The 13,045-nt window shown below is 41.2% G+C and overlaps 1 protein-coding gene across 3 annotated transcripts in view; it reads left to right on the top strand.

Annotated features, from left to right (window-relative positions):
- Positions 1-13,045, top strand: part of grik5 (glutamate receptor, ionotropic, kainate 5) — a 118,858-nt gene that overhangs the window by 4,348 nt on the left and 101,465 nt on the right. For all 3 annotated transcript variants that reach the window (XM_088084347.1, XM_088084346.1, XM_088084348.1), the window contains exon 3: positions 1-1,827. This exon is cut by the window's left edge and continues 226 nt beyond it. The gene's annotated coding sequence lies outside the window, so the exon portion shown is untranslated. The remainder of the gene's footprint in view (positions 1,828-13,045) is intronic.

Raw genomic sequence — 13,045 nt, 5'->3', positions numbered from 1 at the left:
TTACAGCAAACCAATCAACCTGTTGAGCCCGCGATTGAGCTCCGAGGACTTCATCTAAAGTGAAATAGGCTGCAGTGATGCTTGAGCAATGGTACGGAGCTTTTGGACATGTCCGGATTTATCGCCCGGATATCCTACCGAGATTACGACACTTTTGTGCACACCTCAGAGCTGGGCCTCTTCTCCAGATTGGCTTGTGGGCTAAAGCGAGTAATTGAAAATCCCCCCTCGAGAGGGTCTCTGTTCTGATTTGTTGTGGGGGAGGAGGGAGTTTTTTTTCTTTCTTTTTTTTTCAAGGAACAATTTTAAAAGAAACCCTCCCTTTATCCCACATTACCCCCCTTTTTTTTTTCTTTTTCACCATCTTTCTCACACATTGCGGAGAAATACATTATGAAGCAGCACCATTCTTCTTCATGCTCCCTCTGTGACGGAGAGAGAGGAGGGACAGACTGTCCAGAATAGATAACGAGCAAGGAGACTGGCACTGAGGAGAGGAGAAGGAAGGGAAAAAAGCAAAAAAGAAGGAAACAGGTAGAGAGAGAAAGAAGAAGAGGAGGCAAGAAAGGAAAAAATAGAGAATTAAATAGGATTGTTTAAAATCCTCTTGGAGACCTAGAGTCTCTTTCTAATTCGCCTGTGCCGTGTTGGAGGCTAGTTAGCGCAATGGACAGAGGAGGGGTCAGGATTTACACCAGGGGGGGCACTTGAGCAGGAGAGTAGGGTTATGTCCCCCCCTGCACCTGCCTGGGCTGTATCTTAGTGTTTGGCAGCAAGACAGACTGAAAGATGGCCCGGTAAACAGACAGCTATACTGACAGACGAGCTCTTAGGCTGGCGAGACAGACAGACAGGAAGACAGACACACAGGAAGACGGGTACAGCCTATTCCAAGTGTCAGGCAGAGAGCCAGGCAGACACCCAGTGCCGGCACAGTAGACAGCGTGCAATTCATTGTCATTCTATGCAGTGTGTGAGGAAGAGTCAGAGGGAAGGAAAGAAAGCAGAGACAGAAAGAAAGAAGAGGAGCATCCCTCCGTTTGTGGAGAATCTCACTTCGTCTGCATCCAGTCAGTACTGTGGCAAAGCCCATGCACTAAAAACACAGGCTGGGAGGGAGGGGGCTGTTACTAGAAAGGAAACACAGGTTGGAGAGAGAGAGAAGCAGGCAGAGAAACAGAGGGAGAGAGCAGGTGTTGGAAATCCTCCCCTTCATCTGCTTGTCATTTACTCCTTTATGTTCTCTCGTCGTCTGGCGAGGTGATTGGTTTTCTGATGCCGGCGTTCCTCTGCTCATAGGCCCCTCCGCAATCCAGAGAAAAACAAGAGGTGGGCAGACAGAGGAAAACAAACAAACAAACCAACAGAAAAAAGACAGCAAAAAAAAAAGAAAAAGGTGGAGCCCCATTTTGATTGACTGATTTTTCATCCTTTTCTTTTCTTATTTGACAAGACGGGCTACTTTTTTTTCCCCTTTTTTCTTAAAGTAAGAGATAGAGAGAAGAAAAACACCGGCCCAATCAATCCCTCATTTTCTTTGCACACAGAATCGAACCTCTCCTTTCATCAATTGTTGATGTCTCTTGCCTCGCTCTGAACGGATTATTATCTCCATCCTGAGCATAAACACTGGAATCCTCCAGATTCCCTCTATATGTCCTCACCCCCAGTGACACAGTGTGAACCCCTCTGACTCCCCCACGGTGTCCCCCGCCCCCCTTTGGCTGAAGTGCAAAAACCCTGTGGTCTCAGATCTCCATGCCTGCGTTGACTCACTACTACAGCGATAATATGGCACAGCGCTTCTGATACCGTCTGATTCATTCTGTAAGTAGGACTCTCTCTCTTTCTGTGTGTGCGTATATGTATGTTATCACATGTATCCTGCATGTCATTAGCGTGTATTCAGCTCATGTGTGCAGGAACACGGACGTGGACCATCTTTCTGCAGTGTTGGTTTTATGATGTTTTCACAGCGGATTTGCTTTCCTGTGCTTCCTCTGCTCCAGGCAATGTGAGCGTGCGTGTGTGCGTGTGTGTGTGTGTGCGTGTGTGTGTGTGCGTGTGTGCGTGTGTGCGTGTGTGTGTGTGTGTGTGTGTGTGTGTCTGCCAAAGAAAGAGATTTTGATCTTACAGCCAAGCTTACAACAGCATCAGAGTGGTGTCAGAAAGAGGCAAAGGAGATGCCTTTCTGTGTGTGTGTGTGTGTGTGTGTGTGTGTGTGTGTGTGTGTGTGTGTGTGTGTGTGTGTGTGTGTGTGCATGCCTACATATTGGTCCTGAGGTTAATTTGAACTAATTAGTGGTGAGTATTTTTGCTTCACAGAGCAGTTTTTTGGTTCTGTGTCAGTGTACTTGCATTCATTAGGGTGAGATGGAAAGGGGCTAAAACTGAAGAGGGTGAACCAGCTAATGAGAATGACTCGGATTCCCTGACTAGTTCTTTGTTGCCTCCATTTCATGTCTAATGCCCTGAGCATTACACCCCGTCCGCATGTCATTTCAGCGTCCTTTTATCTCCCTATGTGTTGCCTTGGATGAAACCGTACACTGAGTCCCAGCCTCTGCAATGTCCTGCATATTACTAAGCCCATCTATCTCCGCGGACACATCCACATCTTTATACACTCCCACAGTCACCAGGCCCTGCACCGGGAGACGCTCAATCAAGATAGTCCCTTCAAACAGACCAATGAACTGTGAATAACGCCATTACACAAACTCCCAGCTCAGAGCGTTATAGAGACAGAAAGATTGGGAGGGTGGGAAAAAAGGAGGGAAAAAAGCGCGCAAGAGCGAGAATGAAAAACATTTTGGAGATTGAAGAACAAGAGCAGAAGGGGGAATGTGAGATGGAAAGCAACAGAGAGGAGGACACATCGAAGAGGGAGGGTGAGAAACAGAGAGGGAAAAGGGAGTGCGGGAGTCTAGAGGGGCCGCGGAGCAGGAAAAGACCTCTGCTCCATGGGAGCACTCTGATGGGCTTAGCAAGGCCCCGCTTTGTTCACACTGTTGGTCAGCCTCTCAGAATTAAGATTACTAAATAATACGATTACCGCAGCTGCTCACTGATAACACACTGCTGCCGATCCCCTTTGTCACTGTCAGAAAACCCAGAGAAGAGAGGAGGACTGGCATATGATGGCATCAAAGGCGCGACAGTACTGACTACATTACACTGTCACAAGGGCCCTTGCTTCACAACATGGCTCCTCTTCTTGACGCTGAGTGAAAGTGGAAAGAGTCTGCGTGACTTTTAATGTGACAAGTGGCCATAAACAAAAGCACGCTGAGGCAGAAGTAACGTTAGCCCAGGTTTCCTCCTTAAATTGACGGATGATGTCATTATGTTCACTTATGTGACATATACTTTGACTCGCCTTATTTTTTCTCAAGTTGTTAGTCTTGCACTGTCGGCTCCAATAGGGACTTTAAAACAAGTGAACGGGGAGGCCTCTCGGTATATTACCTGATTCCACATGTGTAAACATAAACTAAGGCTGTCATGGTGGGACGCGTGTCCCTTATCTCGATGTTTTACACCGCATCCTGTGCGTGGGCTATTTGTTTCATGTTTCCACGCTTGACAGCTTTGACACGGATTCCCGCCAAGTTGACCTTGCAGTTTAAAGTGTAATAAAAGCTGAATTCCCAGGCTGCGTTGCACATCGATACATGTTCTAGGGTAGCTGATAAATGGTCTCACACCCCTCTAGAGAGCGGAAAAACAAGCAGGCAGCAGAAACTGCTGTCCGGTCCTGCTCAGCGGAAGTAAAGTACAACCGTCTGAAGCCCACTGCTCCCAGCGTAGTGAGCTAATGTCAGGGTTGGGCTGGGCTCAAACCCCCCTCTCATGACATATGAAGCATCTCCACTCTCCTCTCAGCAGGAGAAACCATTTGCCTGCAGAGCTAAAGATTAGCTTGGAGCGGGAAAGAGAAAGGATGCATTTAGCATGTGATGGTATTGTACAAGAGTAAGAAATAACAAACCGAAGCTGAGGGCACAAAACAATATCAATGAAATATGACACAGCACAAACACGGAGCTTAAAACAGCCCGAAAGCACTGCAAGACGGCAACCATTCATTTCAGTTTCTGTTCCTGCGCTGCACATTTGTCATCTAGTGGAGGTTTCATGTACATGTCATGGAGTGTATTTGCTTCAGTGACATCGAATGAACTTTGACCCCGGGCCGTTCCCAGCTGAGCCCCATAGCCACAAAACAACTGTGTGAGTCACTCAGTAGAACCAGTACAGCTCCAGTCAGAAAGCATCCATGTTGGATTGCATGCACTCTGCTCAGCGAGTCCAGACATGCAGAAACCAAAAAAGGCAATATGGAGGCGATGCGCCAAATTATCAGTTACGTGCCTGTGTCATTTGGCTCCCCCCTTTTAAAGTGTTTTTCACCGCAGCAGTATACTGTGTTGGGTACAGTATGCTCCAATCATTTCACTCGACTTGGTCCAAATTGTGGCGGAAATGCACATGGTTCATAAGATAATCTTTTGCATTTGGTTTCATGCTTCCCATTGCCCCTGCTTGTACCAGTTAGGTCCTTTCAGATCAGTGATCCCATCATCCCTCAGGGTTAGATTTTCTAATCGCTGGGGTAGATTTTGTAGTTGCCGGCTCAATTTTGATTTTCCTCGACAATAATGTTCCTTAATAACAATATTGCACTTATTTTTCAGGCAAAAAAAAAGCAATGTCACATTGTCTGCATCATTAATAAATTTACAGTTTTTTGGTGGGAACAGCTGTTCTTTCTTCAAAGGTGGTCAGCAGCTGTTATTTCTATAACTGTGCTGTGATGCAGCAGGGAAAGGTATACATCTAAAGTGTTATCGCAGGAATAGATAACCGCTAGACTGTTATCAACGCTGAATCCATCATTTTCTGTGACTGGCTTCTGCTTTCATGCCCCATGATGCCTCTTGCGTGCTAGTTCACCCCTGAAGTGTCTCAGAAAGCCCCTGCTCCAAAGAGAGCCAGGCTAATTTGGGATATAAGATCTCTTCTAACACCGAGCAGCACTTCAGTCCTCGTCTGCCTTCAATCCTCCGCCGCTTGACCACCAGCACGAGGCACTGCAGCCTGCTCTAAACCTTTGCTCCTCATTGCCTAATGGAGCACAAAAAATGGCCCTGTTTGCTTAGTCGTTTGTCCACTCCTGCTTGCTTCAGGCTAGCTGGCCTTGGGGGAAAAAGATTGAGAGCGTGTGTGTGTGTGTGTGAGGAAGATGCGAAGAAATGGACATTAGGACACACATGCCCTTTCCATAATGTGCTCCCGGCTGGGCTGTTTGGCTGGCCATAAAGTGAATGCCGCTAATGGCCTCTCAGTTAATGGAGTCATTAAGATTGGATTGCAAGAAGATAAAAGCAATGTGTATAATGTGTGTGAACCGGGTGGAAGTGTGATCGTTTGTATACGTGTACTGTTACTGTAACCGCTTTGTGTATTTCTAGTTATTTAGTGCTTCAGTAGATACAAGCACGACAACACTAAAGGAGGCAGTGACACTCTGCTGCATTAGCATTAGTAGAAAAGGTCAGTATTCTATCAGTGTAATTGTAATACGGTCTGAGGCTCAGGTGATCAGTCCTGACCCGGCTCGTCCTAATCAGCCGGCTGGCGGAGGCTCAGAAAGTCACAGCTATAATGTTTCACTGCGAGATTGCCGCTGCCTTGTGCAAGTGTGGAAGTGACAAAGGCCTAAAGGCTCGATGAGAGGTCATTCCAGGACGTGCGCCCAAGAGAATATAGCAAGGCTGGGCGAAAGGCATTCTGGGTAGTGTTGCGTGTTGTTTTCATGGTGGCATGACTGCTCATTAAGTCTGTGTCAATTTCGTGATTCTGACCAGAGGGTTTGCTCATGTCACTGTGCTCATCATGTTTTAAGCCTCAGCTGCGGTCCGACTCTCCTCATTCACTTGTTGTATTGAATGAAACGCAGCCTTTGTTGCACCACAAAGGAAAGCTAGTTTGCAGGCAGAATTAACATTAAACCACATGATAAAATAATTATAACAGAATAGACAACTCTTCTTAATAAGGCCAGATACGGAGTCAGTAGTTTGGATGCTTAATTTTTTTTGTACATTCATTGTTTTTCTCAACTTTTGTGAACTTAAAAAAGCAAAACAAAATAGTATTACTACACTGTTTACAAAATATTCCACACTCAAATCTTTGCAAGCCTCTTGGGTAATAACCATATTTATCTGTCAAATGGTGTCAGACCATGTATCAGAAGATCAGAAAATAAATTTCAAAGAGAAACAGTGCACCTTTTTAATCTAATCAGTTACTAAGCAGGCGAAGCCCGTAGCTGGAAAATGGAGTCTCAGCAGGGGATGTCATACTGCAATCACTGATCAAACCTGTCTGCAGACCCCTGAGGAGGCCTGAGGGGGTCACGCTGCAAAATAAGAAAAACTGGTTTAATTTCACTGTTGTTTTTCTGTGAGATAGGATAGTGAGGGCACATTATAGGAGTGACTGTTGTGATCAGATGCTTCATTATCATCACTCAGCACAGTATGAGCTGTTGTAATTATAGTGGATTGAAATTGTATTTGTTTGGGGGGCCTTTTTTTGAAGGTGTTTGAAACCCTCCATATTTAGATGCTGTTACTACAGTAGAAGGACATCTTTTATCGCAGTGTGAGCTGAGTCTTGTGCTCTGGAACATTTCCACAAAATTGCCTTTGTGTGGAAAAAAAAAAGTTTAAAAGTCATTCAGGTAACAGCATTATCAGCCTTGGTCTGGTGAGTCTTTTTTAAATTTTAATGTTTCACTGTTGCTCCTGCTGAGCGGCAGTTTGTCTGACAGTGTAATAATGGCACTCATCATGATATCTACAGGTATCGCGTCTCTCTGAAGCCCATCATTAATATATGTAGGACTCGGCTCAGCTCTGACAGACTCTGCGGGACTTATCAGAGATATCTCTTATAGTGAACCTGGACAAAGACATGCTGTGAAAATACTAGTGCAGTTAGTTGAAGACCTGCCATGTCATGTTTGCAAGTGAAATGAATAAAAATAGTAGTCATATACAAGTGCTCAGCCCTCATGGACTTAACTGAATATGCTGTTGAAGTGTTGCTTTTTTGACAAAAGAAAGTTTCACTCTGAAATAATTCTACCGTATAACAAACAATAAAACTTGATGGAAAACATATTTAGAGCCTTATTAAACTAAACATACTCATTGTACAATATTACAGTTCCTTTCAGTGTTTTACTATTATATGTGATTTTTTTTGGATTAGTATTACTGCTGCATTAATGTGTAGATTGCATTTTTCCTCTGCAGATATTTAAGGTTGCGCTAATTGTAAGTTCTTCATATATTGTTTTGTAGTTAAATCTGTAGCAGTGCATCATATTCTGAAAGATCATCATGCGTTTGTAGTGCTGCTGTAGTGTAAGAAGCACGTGTCAACTTTTCATGGTGTTAGAAATACAGCCCTGTTTTCAGCTTTGTGATGATGCTTTTTCCAGCTGAGATTTTTAACTGTTTATTTAGTTGCAAACATAAAGAAGCACTTCATCCTTCAGTTTATCTCAAACATTCAAAATCAACAGATGTGGATACGTAGACAGGAAGGGGATGAAAAATGTTCTGAAAAATTGCTAAAGCTGTCAGACAAATTTAGTGCTGTAAAAAGTACAATATCTGCCTCTGAGACGTAGCTGAGTAGAAGTACAAATGAAAATACATGGAAATAATCAAGTAAAACTCAGTACTTGAGTAAATGTACTTAGTTTTACTCCACCACTGATCATCATCTCACCTGAACCGCTAACAAACCTCTCTTTTGAAGCTGCCTGTTTCTATAAATAATGGTAATACATAACTGTGCACATAGAGATCTTTGGCTTTTGGTTTAATTCTTCTTCACATAATGTGTGTCCCTGTAATTAATTTTTATGAGAAAATATGTTCAAAATTTAATTTTAAACCATCTTTACTTTGACATGTGGAACAATTTGCACTGTCATAAATATCATACTTGAGTCACTTTTGTCGAATAGAAATGAAATTAATCCAAAGAAATAAAGATTTCACCCCACTAGTACAAGGATATCAGTGCCAAATGTCCCAGAAAGAGCCATAATTTCTAAGGAAATTAACAAATGTACATACCATTCTGGGATGTTAATGAAATTGCCCACTTGATGGTATTTAATCACTTAGATCTTTTTCAAAATAGTTTGGTTTTAAATCATCCTTATTTATGGCGTTTTCTACCTTAATTAACCAATTGCACACTCCAGCAGATGCATTGTCCTTTGTTAAGTAATCAGTAATATATTCATTCAATTAGAAAGAAGTTGTGACTTTTATTTCTTCAATTAGTCAGCCACCCAGGTCTCTCCAGCATTCGTTAAAAAAAAACTATAAACAGACAAAACAACAGCCTGCTGATAGCACATTGAGGCACGGCAGGTTTGTTTGTATAGAACCTTTCAACAACAAGGCAATTCAAAGGGCGTCACACAAGGCATTAATACACGACATACGACACCACACAGCTGATTTAAAATGATACAACAGGATTAAAAAAAAAACTAAAATAAAATACTGATAAAGATCAAATTAAACAAAAATAGAATGAGACTAATGAAAAGATAAAAAATGCAATTCAGTGCAAGATATGGATAAACAGTCACGTTATGTGATGTATAATAATAAGTGTTGTTTCTCTGTTTAGTTTTGACTCCGGGACAGTTAGCGGACCTCTGCCAGACGATCTGAGAGCAGCAGATCAGAAATATATTTTTACCCTAAACTATTAGCTTTATAAACCCACAGCCATAAAGTTAGAGTTTTTTAAATTTTTGATATATTTGTAGGGAGATAAGAGGTTTTTTTTAACTGTCTTAATGTTGATGTTGATTTGTGGTGTGGTTTGTGGTCTTTAACATCGTGGATTAAAGGTCAGCCAATACTTTAAATTATTTTCCAAAGACACTTCAGACGCGGTGCTTTTATTGGGCCATATTCACCTGGTGATATCACCATGTAAATCTCTGGGTTGTCGGAAAAATAATGGTATGATATTTTTTGTTTTCTGTTTTTTGCGCTATTAGGAGGATGTATTTGCTGACCAAAAAGGTTTCCACGTATTGAGATTTCAACTGATGTGTATCATATTAAATAGGGCCAAATTTCCAACCCAGAAACCTTAGAAATGAGGTGAAGGTGCAATTTTGTTTAATAATAATATCCAGTGGAAGCAGGTATTGGCAAGTCTTTGCAAACCATGGATATGTTACATTTGGACGTTATATGTAGCAGATATATGTTGAAACTTTACATTTTAACAACTCTGTGGTTAACTTGTTTATGTTAAGGCACAAAAAAAGCGTGTTACTTTGAGGAAAAGATCATGCTTTGGCTTAAAATATCCGGTTTTGGTGGCACAATCCCAACAGGAGGTGCAGTAATGTCTACGTAAAAAACAACCGCATTTTGTGGCAATTTCCCCCGAGCTAAAAAGTGGTTGCTGAAAAAACACCCATGTTTAGGAGCTAAAAATCCACAGGAAACACAGCGAAAGTTTGCTGAAAATCTTGTTTTGTTTGTTGGTCCTGAGCAGTGGTCTGCAGCTCGGCAGGCAACTCGCGCAGATGTCACGGCATCTACCCTCTCCCAATGACAAAGTCAGCTCATTAGTATGTCACTTAAGAATATTGATACGATATGCATGAAATATAAAAATCAAATGGATTTGTGGTTTGCAGAAACGTACAATGCCAACATCTCCATAAGAGACCTGCTTGCACTCGATATGAATATTAAACAAAATGGCACTTCAGCCTCCTTTCTCTGTGTTATGCACTCCAGTGTTGCTCATAAACTGAAGTTTCCAGGTAAAGACTCAATAAAAACGGCGCTGTCTTTGTGACCCAGCCAAGTTTCAGTTAAAAACATAAAATCGAGCTTATGTTTGATAGTTAAATCACTGATTGAAAATGATTCTCCTGCCAAAAACCTACATAAAAACAGAAAAGATGTCGTCTCTGCTTCCTGTTTCTAAAATATAGGCTATGGCTAAATTTGATCACCACTTCCACATTTTGCCCTGTGTCTCATTGTTTCCACAACACTAGTATTTTGGGATTGTGAGTCAAGAGCCTGTAATCAGCTCCACCAATCAAAAGTATTAACATGCGAGTCAGTTCCAGCTCAGCTGCCTCGGTCCAAATGGTGATGCAGCACTTGATTATGGGCTACCGCCTGATTTTAAACTGCTGAATATTTAATTGACTCAATGAAACATAATACTCCGAATGGGCTCATATCATGCCATTATAACAGAATTTAAAAAATACAACAGATGTGATTAATTAACTTGTGGGTTTATGGGCTGTAGATTTTCACTTGTATGGGGGTGTCTGGAGTCAAAACTTGGCTGTGATGACAGCCTCCTAACCACTGTCCCCCACTGCGTCCACATTATACGGGAAATGTCATCAAACAGAGTCAGTCGTGACAAAGTAGATTTTTACATAAAAGGACTTGCTTTGGAGTCTTGGTTCATAACATAAACATTTTAAGGGAAAATTGAATTTACAATAAAAGCAAGTATTGTAAACGATCAAGAAACTGAAAAAATTAAAAATGTATTTTAAATTGCTTTAAAAATATGTGCAATATACTGTGGCAAAGGTAAACCACTGACAGTTGTAGTTTCCAGAATCCTACAGTTATTTTACTGTGTAACTATCAAAATGCTCTTCAGCAGTACATTACCGTCAAACTTATCGCAGTACTCTACAGTTGAATGTGAGCTTCACAGTGTAATATTGTAGCTAACCTGCAGGTAATATGATGATTTATGATCGTTGCATGTGCCCTCTGGCCCTTGTTTGGCTAATCGGTAAAATGTAAAATATTGCATAGTGCAGTAAATCATACAGAGGCCTAATGTTTATGTTAATCTTGTTTTTGGCTCAAAGTAGCATCTAGATTTTTGGTATTTTACTGTCAAGGTTTCCGCAGATCCTTAAAAAGTTATAAAAGACATTAAATTAATTAATCTGAAAATAAGGCTAGTACCAGAATCTCTTAAATAAATCTTTCAAAAGTCTTAAAAATGCTTGGACGTGAAAAAAAAACTGCTTTGTGTTTATAAAATCTCTTGATTGGTAATATTTAATTCTTTCATAATTTACCAAATGTATTAATTACTGTAATCATAACAACAACAACAATAATAATTCTATTATTAATTTTAATTTTAATTTATATTTCAATTATGTAAATTGTAAAATCTGACTTAAATTTCACTCAGAGTACCTTGCATAAAGATGGAAAAACTTGCCCAAAGCTGTAGGAATCCTGCACTGTACTTTTCAAAAACAGTACATTACTGTTAGAATTTGGCTGTATTTTTACAGCATTTTTATCTGGAAAAAAATGAAAGAGCTGTGCAGTTTTCAGAATTAGCAGTCATATAGTATAATAGTTAAATATTGTTAAAGGAATGGGAGAAGATTACAATATTATCTGCATCATTGCCTTTATGGGGTATAACTTTCAGATTAACTCAGATGTAAAATGGTAGCATGTGTATAATGTAAATTCAGACACCCAGGGAAGGAAGTGTTGACTGTAATTAAGCTCATATGGAGGTGTGCGTGACATAAAGTAAACATTCTGCGCTAAAGCAAAGTAACTCTGTGAACGGTTTGACACCTTCCTGAGGGCGATACTTTTCTGCTTCGCTTAAGCTAAACAATAGCAGCACATCATCCAAGAGGCTCAGTTAAAATGAAAAACAATTTTTGTCTTTGCTTCAGTGGTACTTGATGTAATCCACAGAGTTATTTGACCAGTGTTTATTCCAAGTCCTCCTGAGCTATTTACTTGTTGAGGAATCAAAGTCTAAAGCTGGAGTACTTTATCTTGTGCTTTTCCCTGAATCTCCAAGTGCTGTGGTGATTTGTCACTTTCCCCAAACCCAGACAGTCACCTGAAAACAAAATGTGCACATTTAACAGCATTTTTACACAAGAAGATTGACGAGGAGTTCGCACTTTTGCACGTGTGTGCATACGCATGTTGCGTGTCTGTTTTCATGAACATCTGATGAGGCTTGTGCCATGCTTGTATGTGCAATATTAATGTTGCGTAGGCGTCTTTTCCGTCTGTGTCAAGATGAGATATTTGTCAAGAGCCGTATGGGCTGCCCGGGCATGTTTATAATAATTCCTTTGAAATCCATATGTGATGTAAGCCTATGAGGGGGGCGGGCTTTATCGGTGCATTCTGCCGATGTCATGGTTAGCGCCTGTGTGTGGTCGATGCCAGAATCGATGCGCAGCGTACATGCTGAGATTCACAGAAGATGTTCAGACTGCTTATGAGACAGTCTTTGATCCAAGGTAAAAACAGGCTGAGAGAGCAGATACTCTGCTGATCCACACAGGTGATACCAGCCTATTAGCACCTGCCGTCTGCCTCAGCACTGCTGTTTGCAGGTCAGGAGCAGAAAATAATATAAGAAAGTCAGTAGGGTAACTTGGGACACAGCATATTGTGTGTCTTACTTAAAAGATGCTAGATTAAAGCTGTTAAGTATTGGGTATTAGTGAGCAAATTGTGGATTAGGAATAGATTGTGGGTATTATAAACCAAGTGCTATATTCACTTTAACTTTTTTTTTATGGCAAATCCTTCAGAAAAAAAGCTCTAAACACAACACTGTTTTTGGCTGTTGATATCGAACCGTGGTCTGCAGCTTGACAGACATCTTGCCTCAGTAAAATGCCGTACACTGTCCGCTTTACCTCCCTTAACAGCTCTCACTGTGGTGAAGGTGTGGTTAGGTTTAGGTACAAAAACGTTGTGGTTATGTTAGGGTAAAGATAATCTTTTGGTTTAAAATGATCTTGTTTGGATGCACAAAAGCATCTGGGTAACGCTATGATGTACCACTAAAAACACTCTGGGCACGTTGCCTCTGGGAAACACAGCAATGTGCCGCTAATAACACCCAAGTTGCCAATAAACAACAGTAG

This window comes from Plectropomus leopardus, chromosome 11 (assembly GCF_026936395.1).
Source record: "Plectropomus leopardus strain MGB_pleo_1.0 chromosome 11, ASM2693639v1, whole genome shotgun sequence".
In the NCBI taxonomy this organism is placed as follows: Eukaryota; Metazoa; Chordata; class Actinopteri; order Perciformes; family Serranidae; genus Plectropomus; species Plectropomus leopardus.
Note: the sequence above shows the minus strand (reverse complement) of the source record. Positions and strands in the feature narration are given on the sequence as shown.